Raw genomic sequence first — 13,418 nt, 5'->3', positions numbered from 1 at the left:
TTACAAATCATGTTGTATTTCCAGTTCATAAGCAAAAAACATGAGGAAACTGTAACTGGCTTTTCCAGCAAATGTAGTTTCTCATAACTCATAATGCTTGTTCCAAACCAAAGCATAGTTAAGATTTGGCAAACATCTTCTACTGCGAAAATCAACAGTTGAGCTTATCATTTAATGCATTATGATCTATTCATTGTTTCTATGTGGAAACATTGTTTCTATTCCTACACAGCTATTCTTCATATGGTTGCTTAGCTGTTGTTTGTATTGTAAAATCTTGTAAAAAAAAATCCATTGTGACTGCTAGTAAACAGGGAAGAATGTTTTCCCCGTGCCAAAACTTCAACGTCACAGAATGGTCACAAGCTTCTTTTTTTATTAATAGCAGTCAGTTCTTAAATTCCCCTGAGCAATCTGAACTTTTAATTTCACAAAGCACAACTTTTTCAGTTTCTTAAAGGCTCTCTTTTCTCTTTCCAAAATGTTGTCACATCTTTTTGAATTATATTTGAACCATGTGTTCACTGTGTTGAATCAGCTGTTAAAATCTAAAATGAATGGGAAAGTGATTTTCGAGACTTTGATAGTGATAAGATTGTTGGTGCCCTACTGTATGTAGCATCTCAGAAATGATAAATCTCTGTTTTGAAATGATATTTTAACATGTACATTTTATTATTTCAAAAACGAAATGTTTAATGGGCAAGATGAGTGATTTGCATGGTAATAAGTGATTTTCGTGAGTTTCATGGTAATAAGTTTGTTGGTGCCATATTGTATGTCGCATCTCAGTAAAGACAAATCTCTATTTTGGACTTATATTTAAACCTGGGAAAACCATGGTACCTACTGTATATAAGTGGGGTCCCTGTGTTTATAACTGCTATCCAATTCCATCTGGTTCTCCCCAGGGGGACTTTTATTCCTTCTGCTTTCTGTCATCTGTATAAACAGCTTGGAGATGCTGATATGCTGAACTCAAAAGGCATTGAATTCAGTGGCAGAATAAGGAGAGGAATTTTTGCTATATAGCAATGAATGGAGCTAAGACCATGGACATAGTAATTAGTGCCAGGAAAGATGATAACATCCCCTCACCCCCTTCTCCAGTCATTTCGGGAAAAGTAATCAGCAAACTCTCCACTTTTTAAACCGCTTGGAGTTCAATCACCTAATTTGTCACGGGATGCACACATCAAATATGTGACCCTGGACCACAAAGCAAGTCGCTGGGGTATGTTTGTAGCAATAGTCAAAAATACATTGTATGGGTCAAAATTATCAATTTTTGTTTTATACCAAAAATCATTAGGATATTAAGTAAAGATCAGGTTCCATGAAGATATTTTGTAAATTTCTTACCGTAAATATATCAAAACTTCATTTTTGATTAGTAATATACATTGCTAAGAACTTAATTTGGACAACTTTAAAGGCGATTTTCTCAATATTTAGATTTTATTTGTATCTCGGCCAAATATTGTCCTATCCTATCCTTATTAATTCAGCTTGCAGATGATCTAAAAATCTAAATTTCGGAAAATTTACACTTAAGACTGGTTTTGTGGTCCAGGGTCACATATATGATTACGAAGTCACGTCCAAAAATCTAATGCTGCAAAGACAGTGGGCCTCCCATACAGTAATAAGGCATGAACTTTCTTTTATTCCCCATGCTTTTTAAATGACCTATATGTGATGTTTGATTATGTGCTATTTTTGACGCATTTCAGGTTGTGCTGCTAAAATAATTTATTATTATTATTGCTTTATATGAAGGCAATAACCTGCCTTTTCATAAATATATATATATATATTATTTGTAAAAATCCATCAAAATCTTCAAAATCAGTGGTCTTGCAAATTAGATCACTCATTTTTATTTTTTTCAAGATTTTGATGATGATAGGATTGTTGGTGTGATATGTAGCATATCAGAATTGACAAATGTCCATTTTGGAATGATCTTTAAACCAGGGAAGACCATAGCATCAATTGTATTATTTCTAAAATCAAACATTAATTGGCAGATGAGTGATTTTTATGACTTTGAAAATGATTAAATTGTTTGTGCCATATGCCATCACAGAAATGGAAATCTTTTTGGATTGATATTTGAACCTGTCATGAAAAACATGACATCCATTGTATAATTTCTCAAATCAAACATTAATTTGCAAGATCACTGATTTTTAAGATTTATTTAGGGTTGTTGGTTGTTATATGCAGTATCTCAGAAATGACAAATATATATATATATATTCTGTAGATATTAGAGTGTGGAGGTCCCAACAGGACGAATCCTTCCAGATAAAGGATCAGACTTTAGGGCTGCCCTGCCCAGAAAAAGACTCTGATGGCCTTGAGACTGATTGACTGTTGGTTTGTCTTGACTGTGATGGCAAACATTGGCTCTGCAACACATGTGACATTTAGTATGAGCTCTGGGACAGACCTGGCTGGAATGCTTAGGCACAGGCAGTGCTACTGTATTAAAAAGCAGGGTGCCATTGAGAGGCACATTACCATATCATTTAACCTAGTTTCTTCAAGGCTGCTTGACTTGCTAGTATGCACCTCCCTTTTGAACAGAAACCCAGGATATGATCTAATTCAACTACAATGTACAGGCATAGTTGTGGTTTCTGTTCAATGTCTTTATAACAAAAGACATAAAGAAACATCATATTAATTAGAAAGTCACCTGGAATGTATTTGCTTAAAATACTTTTTGTAAAGCAATGTATGACACTGTTATTGTCAGAGCTTGGAAACACAATGGGGTTAAAGCCGTAAGTTTGTACATATACATATACCGTTTCAAGTCAGAGTTCAATTGCTCTAAAACTCAGAATGAGTTTCAAGAAACATTTTCTTACTTTTCCCAGTGTCCACATTTAGAAGACTTTTCACATTGTCCTGTATAAGTCGATATACCACTATCCCTTTCTGTTGCCTTTATCTTGCATCTATTTGTTCTTTCTTTATCCTCATCATTCATCTGCCCATCCACATTCCTCAGATTCCACATATTTACCCATCTTTGTCCTTGTTTCAAACGTCTTTCTGCTTGATCTCCAAATGTCGCATCATAGGAAAAGTATTTACACAAGCCTCTGATTAACATTTTGAAAAGAGCATATTCACACATTCTGATTGATAAATGTCTCTAAAATGTTTCCCGGTGACTCACAGAAAGAAAACTCTACAAAAAAATACTTCTTATAGATTAAAGCACACGCATCAAATATGTTATTTATGTGAGCTAACATAAATATGAGCTTACTTCAACCCAAGAAAAATCAAAAGTGAGATCTCTTTAATCTCAAATATTTCTCCTAGACAGAAATGAGGTTATTTTAAGATCAAATGGAGATTTTTGCTTGCGTCTCCTGCTTCTCAAACTTGTCTCCTGAGACAAAAACACTCTCACAATGGTCTCCTTTAAAGCTTTAAAAGAGAACCCAACAACTTCGGACACTATGCTCAGATATTTCTCCTAGTCTAAAGACTCCGGTGGTCTCAAATTTTTCTCTTTAAAAGCTTTAGAATAGATCTCAACAACATCATACACTGTGCTCAGATTTTTCTCTTTAGCTAGAGACTCTGGATCTCTCACATTTGTCTCTTTTAAAGCTTTAAAACAAAATGACACACTGTGCTCAGATATTAGATTAGAGATCTCAACAACTTTACAAAGTGTGCACCAAGTCAAGGCACTAAATAAAGGGGGGGGGGGGGGGGGGGGGTTGTCATAAATTCAGAGTTAAAGCCTATATTGAGAGAGAGAAATTATGCAGAAATAATGATAACGTTCATTTATATAGAGCAATGTTTATGTACTTAGGCACATTATTTGTTGTACCTAATGAAAATGTTTGAGCTCATATTGAGGCATTTGACTTGGTGCACACTTTGTAAAGTTATTGAGATCACTTTTGAAATTTAGAGGAGACAAATGTGAGAGCTCTCGAGTCTTTAGTATAGGAGAAAAATCTGAGCACAGTGTATGATGTTGTTGAGATATCTTCTAAACTTTTGAGGAGACAAATGTGAGCGCTCCAGCATCTCTAGCTAAAGAGAAAAATCTGAGCACAGTGTGTAAAGTTGTTGAGATCGCTTCTAAAGCTTTAAAGGAGACCATTGTGAGAGTGAGAGCAGGGGCGGATTTAGTGAATTGATGGCTCCAGGCAAATATAGGAATGGGGCACTATACATTTGCACACATTTACCTAGATCAACCTTGAGGTTCCTTTTTTGTCGTGATGCTTGCTGCTGCACAATGGTGCCCCATAGTTGAGTCCAATGCTTCTACATTTTTCATGTACATGTTATAATTGGATTCTTACATTTACATTTATTCATTTAGCAAAAACTTTTATTCTTTCATGTTGTAGACCACGAAATAGCAATTGATTTACCGTTGAGATAAAAATTTTAACAAAAAACAAAAAGTATAAAATGATAAACCTCACAATTGAACCTTTAAACCATTTTTTTAAGAAAAGGGATGAGTCAGAAGTATAAATTATTATATTACTTAAAATGGGTTTATGTGGGTGGATTTTCGCATTGGTCTGAACAAAAACTGCATTATATAACTGGATTATTGAGAATGTACATTCATTCTCTGCCAGCAGGAGGTGCTTTTGGAACATCAGAAATAAAAAATTTTCCCCAGTAACGGGTGTAAACAAAGCAGCGCTTGTCACAGATCAGCCAGACTCCCACGACAACCAATCACAACGCACACCCTCACCAGAATTGAACACACCTGCACTCCATCAAGTCCTCATCACTACCATTACAAATACACACACCTCACAGCATTCAGTGTCCGGTCTCGTTTACTCGAAAGTAGACTCTCTATGCTTACTAGCGATTTACCTGCTACTTACCTTCCTGAAGATTACTTACCTCCTTTGTCCTCTTCTGTGCCTGCTCCTCTGTTCTCCGTCATCCATCCCGACCCGTCAGCGATCTCCAGTCTGCTCCACTCAAGATCCAGCAAAAGTGAGGTGTGTGTATCATCCGTCATCCACGAGTTCCTGTCAAGAGATATATTCCTAATAAGATTCATTCTCCACTTTAACTTATCCACCGGACGTATTACTCACCTGCTTCTCCCTTTCACTGCAGACCAGTCAATAAACTCATTCTGTTATTCCTCTGATGCTTTGTGTGAGTCTGCTTTCTTAACAGCACTCAGCTCATAAATTATACTTTATCCGGTAAAAAGAAAATGCCATCGAAACTTCTCTGAAGACAATCGGTTCCCTTCAGAGGTTATATAATAAAACTTGAATTAGCGAGAATGCGAAAAATGTGAACAAATATTGCCTATATTGACGAGAAATGTCCACTGATGAGTTACCAGCATAACCCTACATTTAATTTTAGCCATTTTAACTTAGGGCTGTCATTTGATTAAAATATTGAACTTTTATTATTGCAACTGAATTGCACATTTTTATCTGTTCTAAATGTACCTTGAATTAATACTTTTCAAGTTTTTAATACTCTAATCAACATGGGCATGGACAAATATGGATGCTTCATGCAATATATGTTCATTATTAGTGAAACCATAGTTAACATAGAGCATGGAGTAGACATGTTTCAAAGGTCATAGATGTTTTCCAAAGAACTTGTTCATGTCTATTAGACACATGAAAAAAAGAACAGAAATACCAGGTTCCCATTACTTCTCTTTCTTTGCACTGAGCAATTTACTTACACAAACCTGTTTACATTTTAGCAGGACAGGTCAGCTCACTTCTTCTGAACATGCAAAATGTACATTTATTATTTATTATTACATTTGTTTGCCTCTCTGTGCCACATACTGTATTTTAATGCAGCTAAATTCTCAATAAAACTGTTTTCATTGGTATATTTTTCTGTTTTTGTTGTCAGACAACGGGATGAAATAGTGACTGAAACGCAACCCATTACGACTAGCTACATAACCAGCTCTCCCTTCCAAGATCTTAATCTGCACAAAAATCTGATTGATTTATCATTTTAAATAGGCTACACATAAGATAAAGACCACCCCTGAGTGAGAGTAAGACCCTTGTCTCAGGAGACAAGTTTGAGAAACAGGAAATATATATCGCATTAAAAACATAAGACCTTATTACTGATACACGGGGGCAATATAATTGGGGGCGAAGGTTGGGATGATACTAAGGGCCCTGAATAGATAGAGGGCCCAGGAGAACCCATAAATTTTCCCTGCAGATTTAAAAGTTGAGTTTTTGAGATGTGATGAAGTGTTCTTACACATGGAGGTTAAAATGATATTGTAGGTCAGACAAAAAAGACAGAAGATATTTTTTTCCTTCTATGGAAATCACAGTAACCGACACGCAATGATTTACCTTAATTGCACGTTTCCAACTTTTAAAAACAGTTTGCACCTTTTCAAACTTATAATTACAAGATGGAAACCCAGAATTTTAAGAAAGCTCTGACAATTGTGATGCAATAAAAAAAAGGCATCAACATAAAGTTAATTTAAACATATTTCTGTTTGAACTGATTGTGGAAGGTTGAAATGATTGTGCCTGCTGTGCCTTCTTTGTTTTTAAAATAGAAGTGAAAAGAAAAGAAACCCAACACCCAGGACCAGTTATTTATCATTACAAACCCTAACCTTAAATTGCTAAACAGTATGCTTGGAATTCATATAGAAAATTGTCAGAGTGTAATGTGAATGATGAAGTGAAAGAAAGAGTATAAATTATTTTATTTTAAAACATTTATAAATATATAAATAAATACAAATCTACACAGACAATGAAACCATTATGTTTAAATTTTCACCAATTCTAATTTACTGATGTTCTGTTGAACACAATATCTGTGTCTCTGATCAGTAAAGTATCTGTGATTATATCAATAGTGTGGACTCCAGTGGTGTAGTTTTCTGAGAATGGGCCATCTCTTTTGAATAAGGAAACACGTAACAAACTCACATGAACGTCATATAAACAGGACATTTTTCAAGTGTTCAGAGTTAAATATCTTTTAGGAGCACATGATATACTGTATCACATTGTGAAAGCGCAAGTCTCGCCCTAACTTTACAAACCACAAAAACATGTGTAAAACTACACAACAACCAGTCAGTCCACATTACTGAGAGCAGTCAGTGTGACTGGTTTACCATTCGCTAACTGCGTGCAAGTGAGTGATAAGTGAGTGAACGATACATGCAAACTTGTTCATGAGACTGAACTCCACCCCTTACACCGAAACTATGTCATATGACACAAGACTGGTATTTAGACATGATTGTATAACAATTTCATTTAATTTAGTCCATTTGGACCTGAACTGTGTTACAAGAACAAAAACAAAAAAAAACTTTATTTTATTGACTTAATTCCTTTAAAATTTGAATATTTGATTTCACTGTTCCAAGCAGAAAAAGTTAATTAGAATATAAGATTAAGATTGGAAATAATTAAAAAACTATAAAAAAGACAATAATAAGTAGTTGACAAAATAGCAAGAGATACACACCAATGTACTGTAATCTATTGTACGTTCATTAAATCAAAGATTAAACAAAAAGACAAAATGCAAACACTACCATTTTCTAGGCTTGATTTTTTTTTTTTTTTTTTTTTTACAGGCCGTTAAGTCACGTCCACCCATCACATTCAAGTGATCACCTCACAGACATGAAATATCACATGACATGGAAAACTTGAGCTGCAAAGTTTGTATTGCCACTCCTTCATGACTGTGGGGTGAATCATAGTTATGAATACAGAAAAATGAGGTTGGATATATTCATGAACATGAAGTTCTTCCCTCGCCCTATATTGTCTTTACAACGGTCCCCACACATGTGTATATTCGGTTGGGGCGGATTATACATGGGAAAGAGTGGAGTGAATGCGTCATCTGTGTCAGAATGTTATGATTGGCCTGGAGTAGAGTCTTACGTCAGCGTGTTCTGAACTCGTACATGCTCATACCGGCCATTTTCCTTCTGCGTTCACACACAGCAGCATTCCGGCAATTTACTGGTAATGTTACAACTTCTCATACCGGTAAATTGTCGGAATAAATTTACCGGTATTTTTGAAAAGGTCCTGTTCACACATGATCTCTTTACGGCAATTTACCGGTAATTTTCCGGAAAAGTCTCTATGTGTGAAAGGGCTTTATATGTGCACTCCATGATAAAGCAGCATCCACATAGACACCCAAATATTTATAGGAAGACACTTGTTCAAACTGTATGTTATGTAGTCACTTGTTTTTGATGCCTATACCCTGAGAAACCAAAAATAGTTTCCTTTGTCTTCTTTTCATTTATAATAAGTGCATTCTTCTCACACCATTCCACCAATTTATCTGTACAACACTGATGCATATTGGAATCATATTCACTCCCCAGTAAAGATAAAAGCACTGTATCATCTGAAAACTCCAATATATACTGTATGTATTTTCGATATCAGTTTTACAATAATCTGTATAAAGAGTGAAAAGGAATGGTGAACTCACGCAACCCTGAGGCACTCCGGAATAAGTTACAATTGGAGTTGAAAATATCTGATTAACTCTAACTGTATTCTGCCCGTTAAAAACAATACCAAAGAATCAAATACAGATTAACTTTCATTTGAATAATTTTTGTCAGTAACAGCTCTGATTGGATTGGATTGAATGCAAAGTCCAAGAAAAGGACTCAAGCTATAGTTTTAGGCTCATCCAGATGTTTCAAAATCAAATGTATCAACGTTACCACTGCATCTTCAGTATTACGATTTTGCCTATATGCAAACCGACAAGTATCTAGTTTACCCGCTACTGAATTTAAAAGCTGTTTTACTTTACTTACTTACTTTACTTTTGTCATTTAGCAGACGCTTTTGTCCAAAGCGACTTACAAATAAGAAAAAGTAACTAAAACTAAAAGTTACAACTCTATAAATACTATATACCCACATATTTAAGAAATAAAGAAATTAAATAAAATTTAACATTTCAATACTAAACATATAAATGAAAAAACTAAAATAAAAAGCGATACTTCTATCCCTTGCCGGTGTCCCTGCCCGATGGAGTCGCACGGTAGAGTAGAGTTGATGGTCTTTACACTCTTCGGTCTTTACACTCTACGGTCTTCACACTAAGAGGGCTTCACACGACGACTGCCGCGACCGCTGTATAATAACCTTTTTTATACCAATCCAACAAATCACCATTTCAATTCAGCTGGACTCACTTTCCTGTTTATGAACTAAAAATGGCCAAGCAAGTGCACACACTGACAAGATACGCGATACAGTACGAGACCAAACGCGATTTCAGCACCTCTCAACACAGTAAACAAAAATAAGCGTTTCCTATCAACGGCAAATGCGCTAAACTCTGAGACAAGTAAATACACTTACGAGCTGATTTTAAACTTCCGCTGATAGACTGCTTCTCTTAAAGACCACTTCATTACACTGCCTTCTGCTGGCGCTTGAACCCACTTTCCTGTTTATCAACTACAAATGGCCAAGCAAGTGGTTTTACCACTATTTTCTCTAAAGATTTCATAATAATAGGAGTTAAAGCTATCGGCCGATAGTCACCTAATTCCTCCGTCCCTACTTTCTTTGGAAGAGGTATATACGAGGTCTTCCACACCTCAGGAATAACAGGGGTATCTACATAGCTCTGAAAGATAGGTTGCCACACAGACACAAGCTCATCTGAATTTGAAGCTCATCTGATACTCCTCACTTGATCAACCGTTACACCAATTCTGACCACTCCGATATGACTGTATTTATAATTGTCACACCCTGATCAGAAATATTCCCTTCATCAAACAGAGAAAAATGTATTCAGTTGATTTGCAAACTCTACTTCGTTATCTATCGCTAAAGATTTTTTGTGTTATTGACAATCCAGTCATCCCCTTCATAGTATCCCATAACTAACGTTCATAGTCTCATTAGACTATTAGTAGACTGTTACGTTAGGATTATGGTTAGTATAATTAGTTAACACATACTTGCAAAGTTTCTAAAATAAAGTGTTACTGAAATTTTCGGACCTCGTGGCCTAATGGATAGAGAGTTGGACTTGTAACCTGAAGGTTGTGGGTTCGAGTCTCAGGTCCGACAGGAATTGTAGGTGGGGGAGTGAATAACCAACACTCTCTCCACCCTCAATACCACGACTGAGGTGAGACCATTGAGCAAGGCACCGAACCCCCAACTGCTCCCCGGGTGCTACAGCATTGGCTGCCCACTGCTCCGGTTGTATGTTCACTACTGTGTGTACACTTGGATGGGTTAAATACAGAGCACAGATTCCGATTATGGGGTCACCATGCTTGGCCACACAACACTTCCCTTCCCCCCTTTATATTGAGAACACTCTTTACAAAAGTCTGTTACAATTGTAAGGACAGAAACATCGGAAACACACACTTTCACCGCTACAGTCCCATAACATAATAACTGCATGGTCTGCACAGAAAGACTCATACATTACATCATGCATGACAAAAATGACCTAGATTTCAAACAATCAAGAGGCTGAAACAGAGAATAAATAACATGGAATTTGAAAGACACACAGAACCCTGAGAAATGTAATAAGATCACATATGCTCCTGCAGATTTTAAGAAATGCAAAGAAAACCATACAAATTTTGAAAACCAAACAAAAAACTAAATATGCCAAGCAGTCACTGAAATGAACAATCTAACAAAGTTTGTTTATGAGACAACTCATTCCAACCATTAGTTGGAATGGGGAAAATAAAGTGTTTCTTCCTTCTTACATTTCCGCAACTTTGTACAGGAGAAATACATTCTTTAACATATCTGAGTGAAAAAAAATCCTCCATAATTTTCCTTGAAATCAAAGGTTCCGCATTATAAGCAGTTTATGTTCTGAATTATATAAGAGTAGCATGGTGAACATGGTGAAGTTTTGGGCTTCATGCAAGTTATACACACAGGAACAGGCACTAAAACAGCTTTAGTAAATGACAATGTAAGCAGTTATGTACACAGAAGTTTGATAAATGTGACACTCATCCTCATGTGAATTGGAAACATGCCTTTAATCAAACTCCATACTGTCTATCTTCATTTTCTTTTGAAATAAAATCCATTAAAACAGCTATGGAAAATATCTACTTTGACATGCATAAAGAGTCGTATGCACAGTTGATATAAACTGTACTTTTACACTGTCCTTAAAGGCCATGGAGTGTAACGGTACATGTATTTGTTGTCCCAGTCTATTGACATTTGTTATGCCATCTGCTTTTAACATTACAGTGCAAATGAAAACTTTTGTTAAATCCACTTCAGCAGCTATTTAATCTTCAACAGAGATGCTATAGAGATAACACAAAAATGTTATCTCTGTCAAGTTCAAAGACAAAATTCTAAAGATGGCTGTGCACTTGTTTATCTAACACACATGGTCTATTGGTTTATACAGTAAATGTAAAGTTTGTAACACACTGTCAGAAAAAAGTACCCATGTAACAATTTGTCACTGGGGCAGTCATCTCAAAGATGTACCTGTTTATAAGAGTTGAAACCTTTCTCAAACATTTCAGTGAACATTATGAATCAACAGACCGAAACGGAGATTAAATAACATAATGGAATTCGAAAGACACACAGAACACAGAGAAATGAAATAAGATCACATGGGCCTGCAAATTTCCAGAAAAAAAAAAAAAAACATATATATAGTTCAACTGTATGACTGTCCTCATCATGATAGAACATGATGATATATCATAGAAAAGACGTATAGAATTTTATGTATATAATATACAAATATTATACGTAATATACAATATAAATATAAATTTTGAAAAATGTACCCTTATGACTGGTTTTGTGGTCCAGGGTCACATTGGCTTTATATAATTTTTGTCTATTTTGTAAAATATAATTGTTGGGGGAAAAGGTCAAAATAGCTTGAAATGTTCTGTGATGTGGCACACTAAATCCAAACTGTAAAACTACATACTACAAACTACTGTAATTTTAAAAATAGTTCTGTATTATGATTATTATGCATGCAGAACTGTTCAAGGAACTTTAGATTATAGTAAACTTTTGAATCCATGTAGAGGGAAGAATTGCAATGTTGGAGTGGCCTAGTTAACAATAAACAATGCAAAAAATACAGAAAACATACTGATACATCTAATAACATCACATAAAAAAAATATTTATTAACATAGTAAATAAAGAAGATTTCTATACTGTTAGCTCTGTAAGGGGGACACATTGTCTGAGATATTGTTCACTGTAAAAACATGTACAAATCCCATGAAGAGTGCAGTTTTTTCCGTGTTGAGCTGTTTGGTTCTGAAACATGCATTTAGGGAGGAACATGACGTTGTTTATTAGTCATTATTCTTTAGCTCTTTGTCAGCCATCAATCAAGTTACTATTACTAGTTTAGAGGGAGGTACATATTAAAAAGAGGATGTCATATGGCAAAAACTGGATACACTCGTGACTGAAAATTATTTTTGGTTGGTTTTTCTGAAAAAAAAAAAAAAAAAAAAAAAAAAACTCAGACATGCTAAAAGATATTTTATTTTGGCCTCAGAGCCAATAGAAAACAGCTGTAAAATAACCACTTCAAACGTATTTATTTATTATTGTTGTTATTTTAAATTATGCTGAAGCATTTTTATGGTGTGTACTTCACTTCTGTCTAATACAGAAAAAACTCAGAGGCATAAATGCCAGTAAAAGCAGATAGAGATCATTGTTTTAAATAATACAAATACTAATTTCACTCATTTCAAACACTCCTTATTTTAAAGGGTTCCATTATTTTCATATTATCCCACATTTTGGCTCCCTCTGCAGGTGACACTTTTGTGCTTTGCAACATAAAATATTTTTAGCTATACATAGGGTTTGTATATAACAAATATTTCTGAATATACACCACTTGGTATTTTCATGACCCTTGGATTGGACTATATGGTCTCCTGTCAGAATGACGTTGCAAGAGCTATTCGAAGTGTGCCCTTAATATACTAAAATATGAGTCTTCTGTCCATAATATTTAAGTAAAATCATTTTCTCTATTTGAAAAAGCTGTATAATCTGAATCAGGAGAGAAACATGCACCGATCAAGCCCCGTTTGTAAAAGAATACAGTGCAAAACAGTTTTAAACAAATATGTCAGTGGATTTTAATGTGAGAAGACAACATGGACTTTTTCACATGGTGGAAGCGTTATTGTGGATTTTGGTCTTTGGACTTGTATTTTAAAGTTAAAATACCTTAATAATGGGTTTGTTTATTACAAACATGCAGCTTTTCACTTCACAAGATGTTGTCTGATGGACTGGAGTAGTGTAGATTACTTGTGGATTATTGTGATGTTTTTATTAGCTGTT

This window comes from Barbus barbus (assembly GCF_936440315.1).
Source record: "Barbus barbus genome assembly, chromosome: 7".
Taxonomy (NCBI): domain Eukaryota; kingdom Metazoa; phylum Chordata; class Actinopteri; order Cypriniformes; family Cyprinidae; genus Barbus; species Barbus barbus.
Note: the sequence above shows the minus strand (reverse complement) of the source record.